This window comes from Trematomus bernacchii, unplaced genomic scaffold (genome assembly GCF_902827165.1).
Source record: "Trematomus bernacchii unplaced genomic scaffold, fTreBer1.1, whole genome shotgun sequence".
NCBI classification, from domain to species: domain Eukaryota; kingdom Metazoa; phylum Chordata; class Actinopteri; order Perciformes; family Nototheniidae; genus Trematomus; species Trematomus bernacchii.
In genome coordinates this window covers 2,390,279-2,404,174 of record NW_022987656.1, presented here as the reverse complement: position 1 = coordinate 2,404,174, position 13,896 = coordinate 2,390,279, and positions in this window count along the sequence as shown.

Here is a 13,896-nt window from a genome sequence, read left to right as displayed (position 1 = left end):
ATTTGCGGGGATTTTAACCCATCTGTTTTTTACGCCCTCGCAGTCTACATTAAAGCACTAACAAGGCAACCGTATAACCTTTACTTGATTTACGGGGATTTTAACCCATCTGTTTTTTACATCCTTGCAGTCTTTCTTTAGTGAGTTAAGGCACGGGACTTAGCTACCCGCCTCTTACAAACACGTTATAACTTATAATTCTCTTTGTGCCTTAGGTACAGGAATGCTCTACCTGACTCTAAACACTTTCCCAACTAGAATATGTATTGTATTTCTTACCGTGACTAAGAACACTGAGAACGCCGCTGACAACTCTAACATTTTGTAGTATAATCAATCACAGATTTTTGGTAGTCAAAACAGGTGTCTGCTCACCTTTTGTATATCGCACGCTTGGTTTAGTTGTCAGCGGTGTCGAGGTGTCCTCCCCTGGACTGAATTCCGTCCGCTGGCTGTCGGTGTTCCTTTCTAGAGACCAGCACTCATCACGTCGGGGTCACCATAATTGTTGTAGCAAACACTGTGGATGGTGGCTTAAAGCCCCCCCTCCGCTACGCGCCGTTCGTTAGATGAGGCTGGTTATATTTAATAAAGAAGGAATTCAAAACACCGGAATAAAGGTTATAACAATAATCTGATTTTACTGGTAAGAAACAAAACACGTATACAAGTTTACAGAGTACTCCGGACTTTCAATTTCTACTGCTGTGCGATACAGGTATCGGGACCAGACAGTCAGAAAACAGGAAGCATTTTACATACATAAACAACAGTATTCATATCCATATTTTGGGGCGGAGATGGGTCGACTCTTCCTTCCCATTTTACTCCGAAGCGAATCAGAGAGTCCGTGGGGAGGAGCTGTGTGAGCTGCTCACTCCCCCAGGTGTTGTTACTGGTTGGATTCACTTCTGGTCGGGTCCAATACAGCGAATCAGAGTTCTGAGAAAAAGTATGTTTTCTTCTGAGCAGAGCGTGAGATTCGGAAGTACACAAGGACAGAGTCAATCTTATCTCTGCACCTGTATTCACTCCTTTACTTTCCCAAGGAATATTTCACACAAACTATTCTTTCCCAGACAACCAAACATTGTACACAGATATATTGATGCCCAGAAAGGACCTTAAAAATAATATGTGTGTGTGCTGGTGGGAGGAGGTGTATGTGTGTGTAACAGGATCTCTGGGTCAGTGAGTTGTAAGTGAGAAGACAATATATATATATGGGATTACTTAAAACAGTTCAAACAATACATGTTCACTAAAATACAATTCAAAATAATACATGTTTACTTCAATACAGTTTAGAACCATATCTGTTTACTTTATAAACTACTACTGTTTGATGAGAAATCAAATCATGGTTTGCTATATATGAATGATATGTTATAGGAGCAAATAATTCAGGGAAGAAAGGATAGGCCTACTAAGTATTTCCATTAAACTTTATTTTTAGAAATGTACAAAATGAACATAAATATACATATATACGGTATATCATCAATTCCTCCCCGTTGTCGGCATCTTGCCTGGGCGCAGCCGGGGCTTTTTAGGACGAGGCCTCAGTGTGGTAGTCCCGTCATGTATTGTCCGGCAGGATCTGGCTGGACGAAATCAAATGCAAATCACAAAATATTAGAGAAACTTAGTTGTTTTAGATTCGTTAGTAGTAGTTGTGGTAGGAGTGTGGAGTAAGCTTGCCAGCTAATATGCTAACCTAGCTTTGTTTACTTTGGTAGCTAACAGGATATGAACGCTAGCTCGGAGGAACGGCAACTGTAATGTAGAGTAATAAAACTACTATGAACAAAAGCTAGTGGTTCATATTAGGCTAGCAATAACGTGTTTATAATTGCAATCTTATACGGGTAGTCTGCTACGTTCGGTCATACAATGTTTCTATATAATCAACACAGTAAGCTTGCCAGCTAATATGCTGACCTAGCTTTCTTGTTTACCTTGATAGCAAACACGATATGAACGTTCAACACAGTCTCACGGCATTTCGTGTTATAGTCACGAAATTAATCTATTGATTCGTGTTCACCAACACGATTTCGCCATTTTTTTCGTGTCACACAGAACGATTTTAAAAGCAATGTAAATAATAACAAATTAGAAGGAAAAAGACATTTAAAAAAATACAGATTTCAGTATTCTGACACAGAACGATTTTAGAAGCAATGTATTTATATTGGTAGTATGTTTCGTGCCTGCACCAAATAATAACAAATTAGAAGGAAAAACAGATGACATAAAATACAGATGTCAGTATTCTGAGGCTCTGAGCCATTTCTTTTCCTCACTGACGGCAAAAAAACTCAGACATTATACAATTTAAAATAAAAGGGATAGGGTTAGGCTTAGGGTAAGATATTGAGTAAGAACATGTTTTTATGAACCACACAGCTTCTGGTCTTCCAAGACCCGACCGGACAAAAAGACGTGTTGCAGGCACGAAACATACTACCAATAGAAATACATTGCTTTTAAAATCGTTCTGTGTGACACGAAAAAAAGGTGAAAATCGTGTTGGTGAACACGAATCAATAGATTACATTAATTTCGTGACTAATAACACGAAATGCCGTGAGACTGGGTTGCAACGTTAGCTCGGAGGAACGGCAACTATAATGGAGTGTAATAAAACTACTATGAACAAAAGCTAGTGGTTCATATTAGGCTAGCAATAACGTGTTTATAATTGCAATCTTATACGGGTAGTCTGCTACGTTCGGTCATACAATGTTTCCCGCTAGCATGTATAGCTGGCCTCGTTAGCTATACATGCTATCAGCGTCGGAGGAAAGCTAACTGTAATGTACAGTCCTTTGGGGGTCTGTGAGCGGGCAAAGAGAGGGGATTTCCCCATTGTCTCTGCTGGAAGTGTGAAATAAATTTAGTTGTTAGATGTTCGTCAGCTTGCCAGCTGGATTACAATGCTAATCTACGTTTGCTAGTTGTTCAGTTGTTCAATATGCTATACTATACTATGAACAACATATAGTGGTTCATATTAGGCTATCAAGCACATGTTTACAATTGCAATCTTATATGGGTAGGCTGCTACATTCATTGTAGCTGGCATAAAAAAAATGTGTTTCCGAGCAAACTCATGTCTAGCTCTTAGTAGCCTTGTTGCTTAGCTCGGTAGCATACACGCTACGCCAGCTATAATGTAATTACGTTTCGCGACTGACCGTACGGCAAATCACCCGGAGTATACTGTCTATGAGTATTTCATGTGTGAATGCAGACAATCTCCTGCTATGAGATACATGTATGTAATGCCATCTGCTGATATTAGAGTTGATATGGAAACGCTAGCAACTTAGTTAGCACAGTTAGCACTGGCTTAGCAGTCCGAAACATGTTTACACATTTAAACAGTCGTGGTAGATGCCTTGTTTGATAAATACACAAATAACAATGCAAACTTACAGGTTGTGTACCCGAATCTTCCCCTGCTCCAAACGGTCCAAACAAACTAGGAATAGCATCGTCCTTCAGTTTCAAATGCTGTGCATATCCGGCCTCAAACTGGGCAATGTTTTGGAAGCTTTCGTCTGTGAGATGCCGGTTCTTCGAACCTCTGAAGGAACAGTGTTAAAAAGACATTTCAACCACTGACTTCGTCGTGGTTCTTCCGTCGGTAGGACAAACAGCTCAGATTTCTCCTCACATTTCAGGAAACAGGTCCTTGGCATTGGCATGACTGGATCGATTGTGAACTGAACCAGAGCTTCCAACAGTAAATGTTAGGCTGGCAGAGGGTGCGGCCAGCGCCGCTGGGTGTGGCCATAGCTCTTCGGGATTGGTCCATTTCGTTCCGGGTACGGCATGACATCATGCCGTACCCGGAACTAAATGGAAGACTCAAATGGGCAGTGACGTATCTCCAAACGAGGCGTTTTGGGGAGGTATTTTCTGTGTTAGAGTTTTACTCGCTACAGGGTGTACTTTGAGGGTTTTGACTCTGCACACTGTTTACATGCATAAAAACCTTCATAACACACAAGGGGACGGGTAATAACCGGAAAAGCATGACATGGGAGCTTTAAGTAACCCAAAATGTTAAACAGTAAGAGTAGTAGTCATATTTCGTGAACCCTTTGAATAGTACTGTCACCGGTGTGATCATTCTATAATACACAATTTAAGCCCGGGGGAGAAATGCTAACGCTAACGCTAGCATCGGCGATCTTCCCTACTTCATGCTATCTGCACAAATGGTTGACATTAAACATTAAAAAGACCAGGCAGTTCAGAGATAATCAAAGGAAGGCAGGCAGGCAGCTTTGCATGACATTCTTCAGGACGTGTTTCATTGTGGTGATAGTGAGGGTAGTCAATCGTTTTGTTGACAAGACAGTAGTGACGGCCATCTTGGTGACGTGTGTTGTTGACCAGAGATGTAGTTCATTGAGCGTTTCACACAAACAAATGTGTTACTTCACAGTTTTACGACACATTTTTTTTTTTTTGACTTGCAAAATTATCTTTTAAATTGACAAACATCATATGTGTAATTCGTGGCACAATTCAAACGGGATCGAAAGATAATCTTTCTCTCTCCATTGACTTCAATAGAGTGGCGAAGTCACGCCCATCTACTTCCGCCCCATGGGACCTTATTTCGGAAAAATAATGTATTGAAGTCAATGGAGAGAGAAAACTTATCTTTCGATCCCGTTTGAATTGTGCCATGAATTACACATATGATGTTTGTCAATCTTAAAAAATAATTTCCATGTCAAAAAAGTCACAGTTTGTCGTAAAACTGTTGAAATATAAGACTATGAAAAATACGTAACTAGAAAGACTACAAATCCCAGAGTCACGTAAGTGATGTCACAATTGTTTTCCTCCGGTTTTCTGGTTCAGAACCGGTTCTTCGGTTCAGCTCCCGCTCTGTTCACACCGCTCAGAGCCCGACTGGTGCTGCCGCTGCTGCATCATGACGTCACAGTTTACGTCGCTGATTTTCTCCCCAACGGAGCTCACAACAACAACGGGCCGGGGACTGCGTCGGGTCGATGATCGTGGTGCTTTTAATCATACGAAGCCAGATTAAATTAAATAACGACTTCTCCAACCTTATACTTTTCTCCAGAGTGCCGTGGTTCATTGTTTATTAATGTGTTTCAGCGGCATGTACCGACCGCTGCAGTGCTGGCTGCTCTTCCACGGGAGTGTATTCTCCCGTTAGCTCCGGGTTAGCTCACACGGCTCTAAAGTATTCACTGTCTGACTGTCACACAAGCAGCTGATACATATCCCCAGTTCCCCTTAAAGCTCTGTTAGTTATTCTTGAACCCCGAGAGCAGGAGAGACTGAACAGAGTCAAGGCAAGCTTATACAAGTTAACAGCATTTAATTACACAAAAGATGCGGTGGTTTACAAAAGAAATGTGCTCGTTGGTGGTTTTTCCCCTGCCAGCTGTTGGTCCCGTGGCGCCGGGTCAGCTGGGGGCAAAGAGAGAGAGAGATCCTTCTTGGGTCTCCCGGGTAAGACCTGTAGTCTTCTCCTATTGGCCGGCGTCGACGGGGGCGTGTCCAATGCAAATCCTGTCGGTTTCTGCTGCTAAATTACATCACTCTGATGTCTGTGGTCATCTAAACATTCCCTAATAAACCTCATTCCAGCGTCAATAAATAAGTGTTAAACTCAGGGTGTTTAGTGTACAACATCACGTTATTTCACCTTCAATTCACGGTTTGAAAACGTAGCATTTCGCCACAAGCTAATGCTAACCGGAAATGACGAAATTCACCAGCGGAAAAACCGGAAGTCACATGTGAATCTTCGGTTTTCAGAATAAAACAGATTTAAATGAAATACAGTGTATTTCATTCAAATTACGCCACATCAACATTGATTTTAATTTCTAACAATCCCTCCTTTCACACCTTTTAAGGTGTGAACACAATACTGGAATCAATGAGTTCTTCATAAGACTGCTTTTAAACTGACGGTATGTTTTAGACTAAATTATGCCATAAAACATTGATTTTAATTTCTAACAATCCCTCCTTTCACACCTTTTAAGGTGTGAACACAATACTGAAATCAATGAGTTCTTAATCTGAACTTTGCATAGTACATAACTCATATCAAAAACATACTATCAAAATGGAATGGTTCAAATAACCGTCATCAAAAATACAAAAAATACTTCGGTTGGTCTTCAACATAAGTTTTCCCTTGTGCTTAAACTTCTAGTTTTAACATTCAATATCACTTTTCAAAATAGCAGCAATTAGCTTGGTATTTAACAATCCCTCCTTTCATACCCTTTAAGGTATGAACATAATACTGAAATCAATGAGTTCTTCATCTGAACTTTGCATAGTACATAACTCATAAAGGGTAGAAAATACAAATAGTAACAATACATATTCATCATAAATGCGAAGTTTTTTCATTTGTGCATAACTTCTAGCTTAAACCTTTAATATCACTTCGTAAAATAGCAGCAATTAGCTTGGTATGGAAAACGTCGAACTCCCTCCTTTCACATCATATATATCATCTTCATACTGTATCTGGTGTAAAGGCACTTGTTCTTTCACAAAATATAAGGATAAAACTATCTGAAAATATTACTCTTTATTTAAACAATCCTATCCTCTTCAGTGTTGCACACTCCCTTTTTCAACTAATGTCTAGCGCTATTCTATCGGTCTGTTTTTATGTGACTGTTTGTGTCATCCTTTTACTGTGTCTCTGGTGTGATTTAGGAATCTCTGCTGGTTATATCAGATATAGTTCTCCCCATCCACATTCTTGTTGGTTGTGGGACAGAGGAATAATAATTCAGAACCTGCTGATATCTGAATCTTAATACTCGGCATATGTTACAAACAAAATAAAACATCTTCATGGTGAACTAAATAACATATTTCAATAGCTCGAAATGTCTGATGAGCATCTGTGTTGTTCCTAATTAAAATCCTTGTAATCTTTTTCAAATCTAAATATAACAATGAACTATTCCTGTTTGTGGTAAAGACACACACTAACGTTATGTAATACAATTTCATTATGGATTCAAAAACAACTGAAGTCATAATGCTGTCAGAGTGTGGTTTCCTGAGTGTATCTGTCCTATAAAAGGTACGTCATTCTCTGCTTGGCTCGTGTGCAGAAATCCCATCAGTTGCACCTGGCAATACTGCTTCTACCTGTCTATTATCAAGCTGAAAAATGAATACAGAATTCCAACATACTGTCATCAAATGTCTTTCTATTATAAATTCAATGTATATCCCCATAATGACCTAAACAATAAAGTCCATGGCTTTTACTTCTATTTCTTTACCAGGCTAGTTACAAGATGTTGTCTAAATTAAATTCTGTGTCATTACATTACTATGTTTTAGCTTAACTGTAATATGTTCTTTCTATATTTCAAACCTCAGTTACTCTAATGTCTGTTAAAATATTACAAAATTGTTTCATTATCACAGGTCAACTTCTTTGGTATTCCATTCTGGAATTACATCTCTCACAGTAGCCCCTTGGCCACTGCATCTGTGTTACCTGTTCAAAATGCAATCAATATTTAGAAACATGTCAACATTCATCAAAGAGTATCTTATCCCCAGATATGGAGCAGGTTAATTCTAAAACTATCATTCAATGCTCAGTTTGAACATCTAGGTTGGGGCAGAAGGTTTCTTTCAATCCCTAAAAGAAAAATTTAAATTGTGAATTTGACAGCCATGTTGACGTTATACATTATACATTTATACACACTCCCCCTTTTTACACATGAACTCATGTGTAACAAAATCCTGAAATGGGGAGGGGAGGAAAGAAAACTTTCAGTTACATTTTGGTTAGGGACATAGCAATTTTACATCCATTATTATCACCTCAGTGAAAATAAATGTTTCTCTTCATCTTTCAGTCCTAAAAGAAACAGAATCTTCAAATTATAGTTTGAGTTTTTTCATTTGCAAAACGCCAACTCCTGTGAGAGTAAAATATCATCAAGTAGATTAGAAACGGGTCCCATGTGCGGTTTCCCATTTTTGTGGAATTATAGGAAACCTCTCGTTTCCCTTGGAGCTCCAAAATAATGTGTTAGTCCAAAAACATGCTTGGTTAGTTATTGTTTTAGAATCATGCAGTTACACTGATCACATGCCGGCATTCATTCACACTCATACCGTCTGGTTGTCAAGTCAGGTTCGGTCAGGTACACCCCAGAGTCAGTCATTGACAGTGCTTTTGTCACACAGTCAGTCAGGGTCAAAGGTCATTTGGTCTCGGTCTTTTGGCCATGTCGTGCTCTGCAGAGTCTTTTCAGAGGTAATTCAGCATAGGCGGGTACCCTTTATCTACAAAAATATGTCATATGCGGAACGCCATTCCTTATTCATTCATGATTTCAACTATGATTTTCAAGATGGTTCTGACTTTTCATTGGGACTTCTGCCTCCCACCTTTCTTGAAATTTGGTACAAAATTCACTTCCTTATAGTACTACTACTGCAGTTTATTTACACCTAATTAGTATTAAAATGTCTAAAATATCTATTTCAGAAACTTATGTACATGTGGCTATTATCTTGAGTCAAAACATTATTAGGATCTGTGTAGCTCTGCATTTCATAACTCCTTATAATGTCACTTAAACCCCTTTTCTGGTCTACTTAAAAAACAATGTTAATCCCCTTAGCAGTGTGTGGAACCTTGGGTGTTCGAACATGCAGCAATTACTCCCTCCTTCATCAAGGATTTAAAACAGAAGTCATTTCATATTTCCATCTTAAAGCCCTCCTATGGTGATAACTATGCCACAATGGTGAAATCAATACTTTAGATTGGAATACTATATTTGGCTTGGTCCTAGCTCTCCCTTTAAAATTATCCATACAAATAAAGATTTGTCTGAATTTATACAGTGGTTCCTAAAACTATCCCTTTAATCTGTAGATCAATATTGTAACAAATTAAATCACCACTTTATTCACACATGAATAAGAATCTCTTAACGAACAATTTGTTAACACGATGGAAAGATTGAAGAATATAGTTCTACTCTGTACTCCAAAACACCCACTGCTTAAAGCGTAGTGAATGTTTCCATCATGTCTCCCCCTTTATCCCTCAGTGTGTTTTAGGATGATTCTCATTTTACTTTTAATAGTTTCCTTTTTACTGCTATTTTAATTTACCAATTGATTAATTCATGGTTAATACATCTTTTTGTCTTTACGTATTTATTAAGTCAATTCAAGTTCTTTAAATGTGGTCACTTTTATGTGCGTTTTGTGAATAAGTGTGTTTATGTGTAAACTCACTCATTCCCGTTTTCCTGTTCTCCTCCCCTGGTTTTCTCAAGCCGTGACCCCGGCCTCCTCACTTCCAATCGACCATGCCAACTCCTCTGATTCTGTCTTCAGTCCATCAGCTCTTGAATCCATCGGCTGTAACTCTTTTAGGCAGCCTTTGGCCCGGTTACATCTGCAGCCCACATCATGCCACTGTTCTTGTACTGCTTTGCATTTCATCTCCTCCTTTACAGTCTCTCTACTGTTTTTATGGAGGGCGGATTCTGCTCTCATGTCCCACACTTTGCTCTTGTGCCAAATCTCGTGGCTCAGCTTGGAACTTCATGTCCTGTCTGAGGGACTGATGAGTATCTCTCTGTATGTCAGCATGCCGTTTGGTTCTGGATGCCACAGGTGGAGTTAGTTCTGGCTGCAGTTCTGGCTGCAGTCTTGTTGTTGTTGTTGGTTCAGCTCTGGTTCTCTGTCTGTTCGATGGAGAAGGAGGAGTCTCCTGTTGGGTTAGGTCTTTTGTCAGCTTGGAGGGTCGGGGTCGTAGCCTTTCTGACTCAGAGGGGGAGTCCAGGTCTCGGGACGCATTACCTATAGGAAGTCTAGCACACTGAGGTTAAAAAAATTCAACCCTTTCCACTCTGTCTTTTTCTAATCATACTATCTGTCTTAGTTGTTAAATGCCATCTAAACAACACAATTAATGTCTACTAATGTTATTACAAAATCTCCTTCTAAAAATTATTTCAACCATTGTTACATATTTACCCAACATAACTCTTTCAAGAAACCATTTTCTCCTATAAATTGAAATACTTACATGTTTCAAGCATCACATTCCCCACACTACCAAAGAACATCTCCATACTTTCTCCAATATTGTAATTCCACTGTTTCTCAGAACAGTAAAAACCTGCAGAGGACACTAATCAGATCACAGTAATGTAAATTGACTCAAGTGTAAGCCCATGTCTACTTTCTATTATACTTATTACTTTTGGTGAACATTAAGTTTATATTATCTAAATTCCTTGTCTATGACTTGGAAATAGTTTGAGTGTAAAAATGTGTTTTTTCTCTGGTGGTGCCTTTCCTAAAAATGTTCAATTACTTTGTGTTGTACCAGTTTTTCCAAAATCAGTTCTAACTGCCGTGCCGTTTCTGGAAATGTGGCGGTACGGCTACACAATTTGCAAGAAAGTGCCAACATGTTCCTTTGTTAACTCTGATCCGGAGTGCATCTGCAGTGCGTTCTACAACTTCCCATGGTCCACTCCAGACAGGTTGCAATGAGTTCATCTTGTGGATTTTTACTTTCACCCAATCACCTGATCCAACAGAAATATTCTTCATGGACTTGGCATATGCTTCCGCCTCAATTTTCCTAATATCCAACACGGGTTCTCCTATGTATTGTGAGGGGCTACATTGTGGTGGATATTGCTGAGTGGGGCAATCTCTGGCCAAATGTCTACAATCACCACATATGAAGCAGCCATCATCCCTTCTCCCTCTTGATCATTGCTTTCCTCTCCATTGTCCCTTTTGTTGTATGGGAGGGTATACCTGTGCTTGCGGCTGTACTTGGGTAAGAGGATATGCAGGTGTTTGATTCTTTGGTTCTTCCTGAGTTTGAACTGTTGGAGGTGTTCCCCCTGCCTTCTCTGCTAGTATGGCCATCTGCTTTGTCGATTTCTTGTTTTTATTAGCTTCGGCATCTTTCTCAGCTTCTGCATTTTTCTCAGCTTCGGCATCTTTTTCAGCTACTTGCATCTTCAAAAGTCTTAGTTTTAGTGCTTTCATCATTTCGTCATTTTCCCTCTGTGTTGCCTGGTATGTCATGTCGTGGTGAATGAGCTGTAGTTTCCATTCTTCTGGGAGTTTAGTTTCTAATCCCACCACGGCTTCCAGGCATACCTGAACTGATCGGGGAAGGGCTTTAATGACCGCGTTCTTCCACAACATTACGACAGCCGGAGAAACGTCATGTCGTTCTCCAGTGCAGTCCTCCCACACTCCTTCACATCTCTTCAGGAAGGTATGCATGTCCTCCCCCGGTTCTTTTCTCAGGCTGTTGAGGGCGTGTAAACTGCGTGTTGTCGGGTAGATGCTACGAATAGCAGCCCAATAGCTCGACCTGATATTGTTGAATGAAGTGTCATCTGGAGAGTTGGTGCATTTGGCCATGAAATCTACTGCTCTTGCCTCTAGTCTGCCTTCTATCCGTCTAAGCAGTGCCCTCATGTCTCCCAAGCACAGGTGGTCTTGGACAGTGTACTTCTCCAGATCTTTCACCCACTTCTGACCTCCTTGGGTGAGTGGAGGTAGCTTTGCCACTAATGATTCCATGTCCCTGTGAGCCCATGGTTGGTAGTCAAATCCTCCTCTCTCAGCCGCTATCAATGGCATGAAGGTATGTGCACTGGTCTTGGTTCTTCCAGCTTTGGGGCATGTCCCAGGGTATTCGTCCCTACTATTGTTCTCTGAGGGAGATGCAAATCTGCGTCGTTGCTGTGACTGTTCTTGGTAGGGGGAGTGTCTACTGGTTACAAACTGTGTACTGCCGTCGTCATCTTCATCTCCTTTGGAATAGTCTTTGTCAGGAGAGTAATTTGTTCGGCGTTTTGTTTGAGATTCTCCCCATTTTTGAGTTATTTGTCGTTCTTCCTTAATTTCTTGGAATCTTTCATCTGCAGAATGTGTTGGTTCAGGAGAGCAACCAGTTCGGTAATTTTTCTCTTCTTGCTCTTTTTCCCATCTTTTCCTTTCTTCTTGTTCTTGTCTTTGTCTTTCTTCCATTCTTTTGATGAGTTCTGCTTCCATTCTGATGAGTTCTGCTTCCATTCTTCTGTTGAACTCTTCCTCTCTGATGCGTTCTGCTTCCATTCTTCTTTTGAACTCTTCCTCTCTGATGAGTTCTGCTTCCATTAGCTGGTTGACACTGGATAGGATTCTTACCTCATACGCCAATTCTTTCACATTTGGGGCTTGAATTGATGCTTGGTGAGAAGGGTTGTTCTCTGATATGTCGGGAGGAGGCACTTCGGTCAGGCTTGGATACTGCTTTGGAGTTTGGATAACTGGAGCCTCTTCTGTTATTTCTGCTGTGTCTTCATTTACTGGCAGATCTGCTGCTTCTACCAAATGTAAGCTTGTTGTCAATCCCTGGCTGGCATATTTTAGATGGAGTATCAGACTTGTAACTCTAGCTTTTCTTTCTTCAGCTTTGTTCATAGCGCTTTTTCCAGGTCCATACCACGAGGGTCGTCCAGCTTTGATCCATGCCTCTTGCTGTTGTAGGTATTCTCCATTCTCATATTCAACTACTGCTTTTCTATGGGCTTTCGTTGGTCCAGGTTTATCATCTGCTGGAATCAATCCTCTCGTTTGCCACTGCTCGAACAATTTCTCTATTCTGTTCCATGTCTTCTGTCTAGCTTTTGGCGCTGTCATAGCATCTGACCTGATGTTTACCCTCTCCTTAATATCTGCAGTTGAGCCTGGCATTGAGAATGCTCTTAACTTAGTGTCATTTAGTGACATATTTCTTAAGTAGTTGGATATAGTTATTAAATGTATCAAAGATGAATCACTAATCTACTGAATAGTACCTTCTGTCCTGATAAAAAATATCCTATGTCATCCGAACTTAACTTCAATATCTGGGATTCTTTTTCTTTTTTTTTTTAACTTTTTTTTAAGTTTTTTAAGTTTTTAATAAGAAATTAATAAAGTAAATTAGAAATTATGCAAATTTTAAAATCAGACCTGTAGTCTTCTCCTATTGGCCGGCGTCGACGGGGGCGTGTCCAATGCAAATCCTGTCGGTTTCTGCTGCTAAATTACATCACTCTGATGTCTGTGGTCATCTAAACATTCCCTAATAAACCTCATTCCAGCGTCAATAAATGAGTGTTAAACTCAGGGTGTTTAGTGTACAACATCACGTTATTTCACCTTCAATTCACGGTTTGAAAACGTAGCATTTCGCCACAAGCTAATGCTAACCGGAAATGACGAAATTCACCAGCAGAAAAACCGGAAGTCACATGTGAATCTTCGGTTTTCAGAATAAAACAGATTTAAATGAAATACAGTGTATTTCATTCAAATTACGCCACATCAACATTGATTTTAATTTCTAACAATCCCTCCTTTCACACCTTTTAAGGTGTGAACACAATACTGGAATCAATGAGTTCTTCATAAGACTGCTTTTAAACTGACGGTATGTTTTAGACTAAATTATGCCATAAAACATTGATTTTAATTTCTAACAGCTCCCATGTCATGCTTTTCCGGTTATTACCCGTTCCCTTGTGTGTTATGAAGGTTTTTATGCATGTAAACGGTGTGCAGAGTCAAAACCCTGAAAGTACACCCTGTAGCGAGTAAAACTCTAACACAGAAAATACCTCCCCAAAACGCCTCGTTGGAGATACGTCACTGCCCATTTGATTCTTCCGGGTACCGCCTGATGTCATGCGGTACCCGGAACGAAATGGACCAATCCCGAAGAGCTATGGCCACACCAGCAGCGGCGTGTTCCTCCAGAGGTTCGAAGAACCGGCATTTCACAGACGAAAGCTTCCAAAACATTGCCCA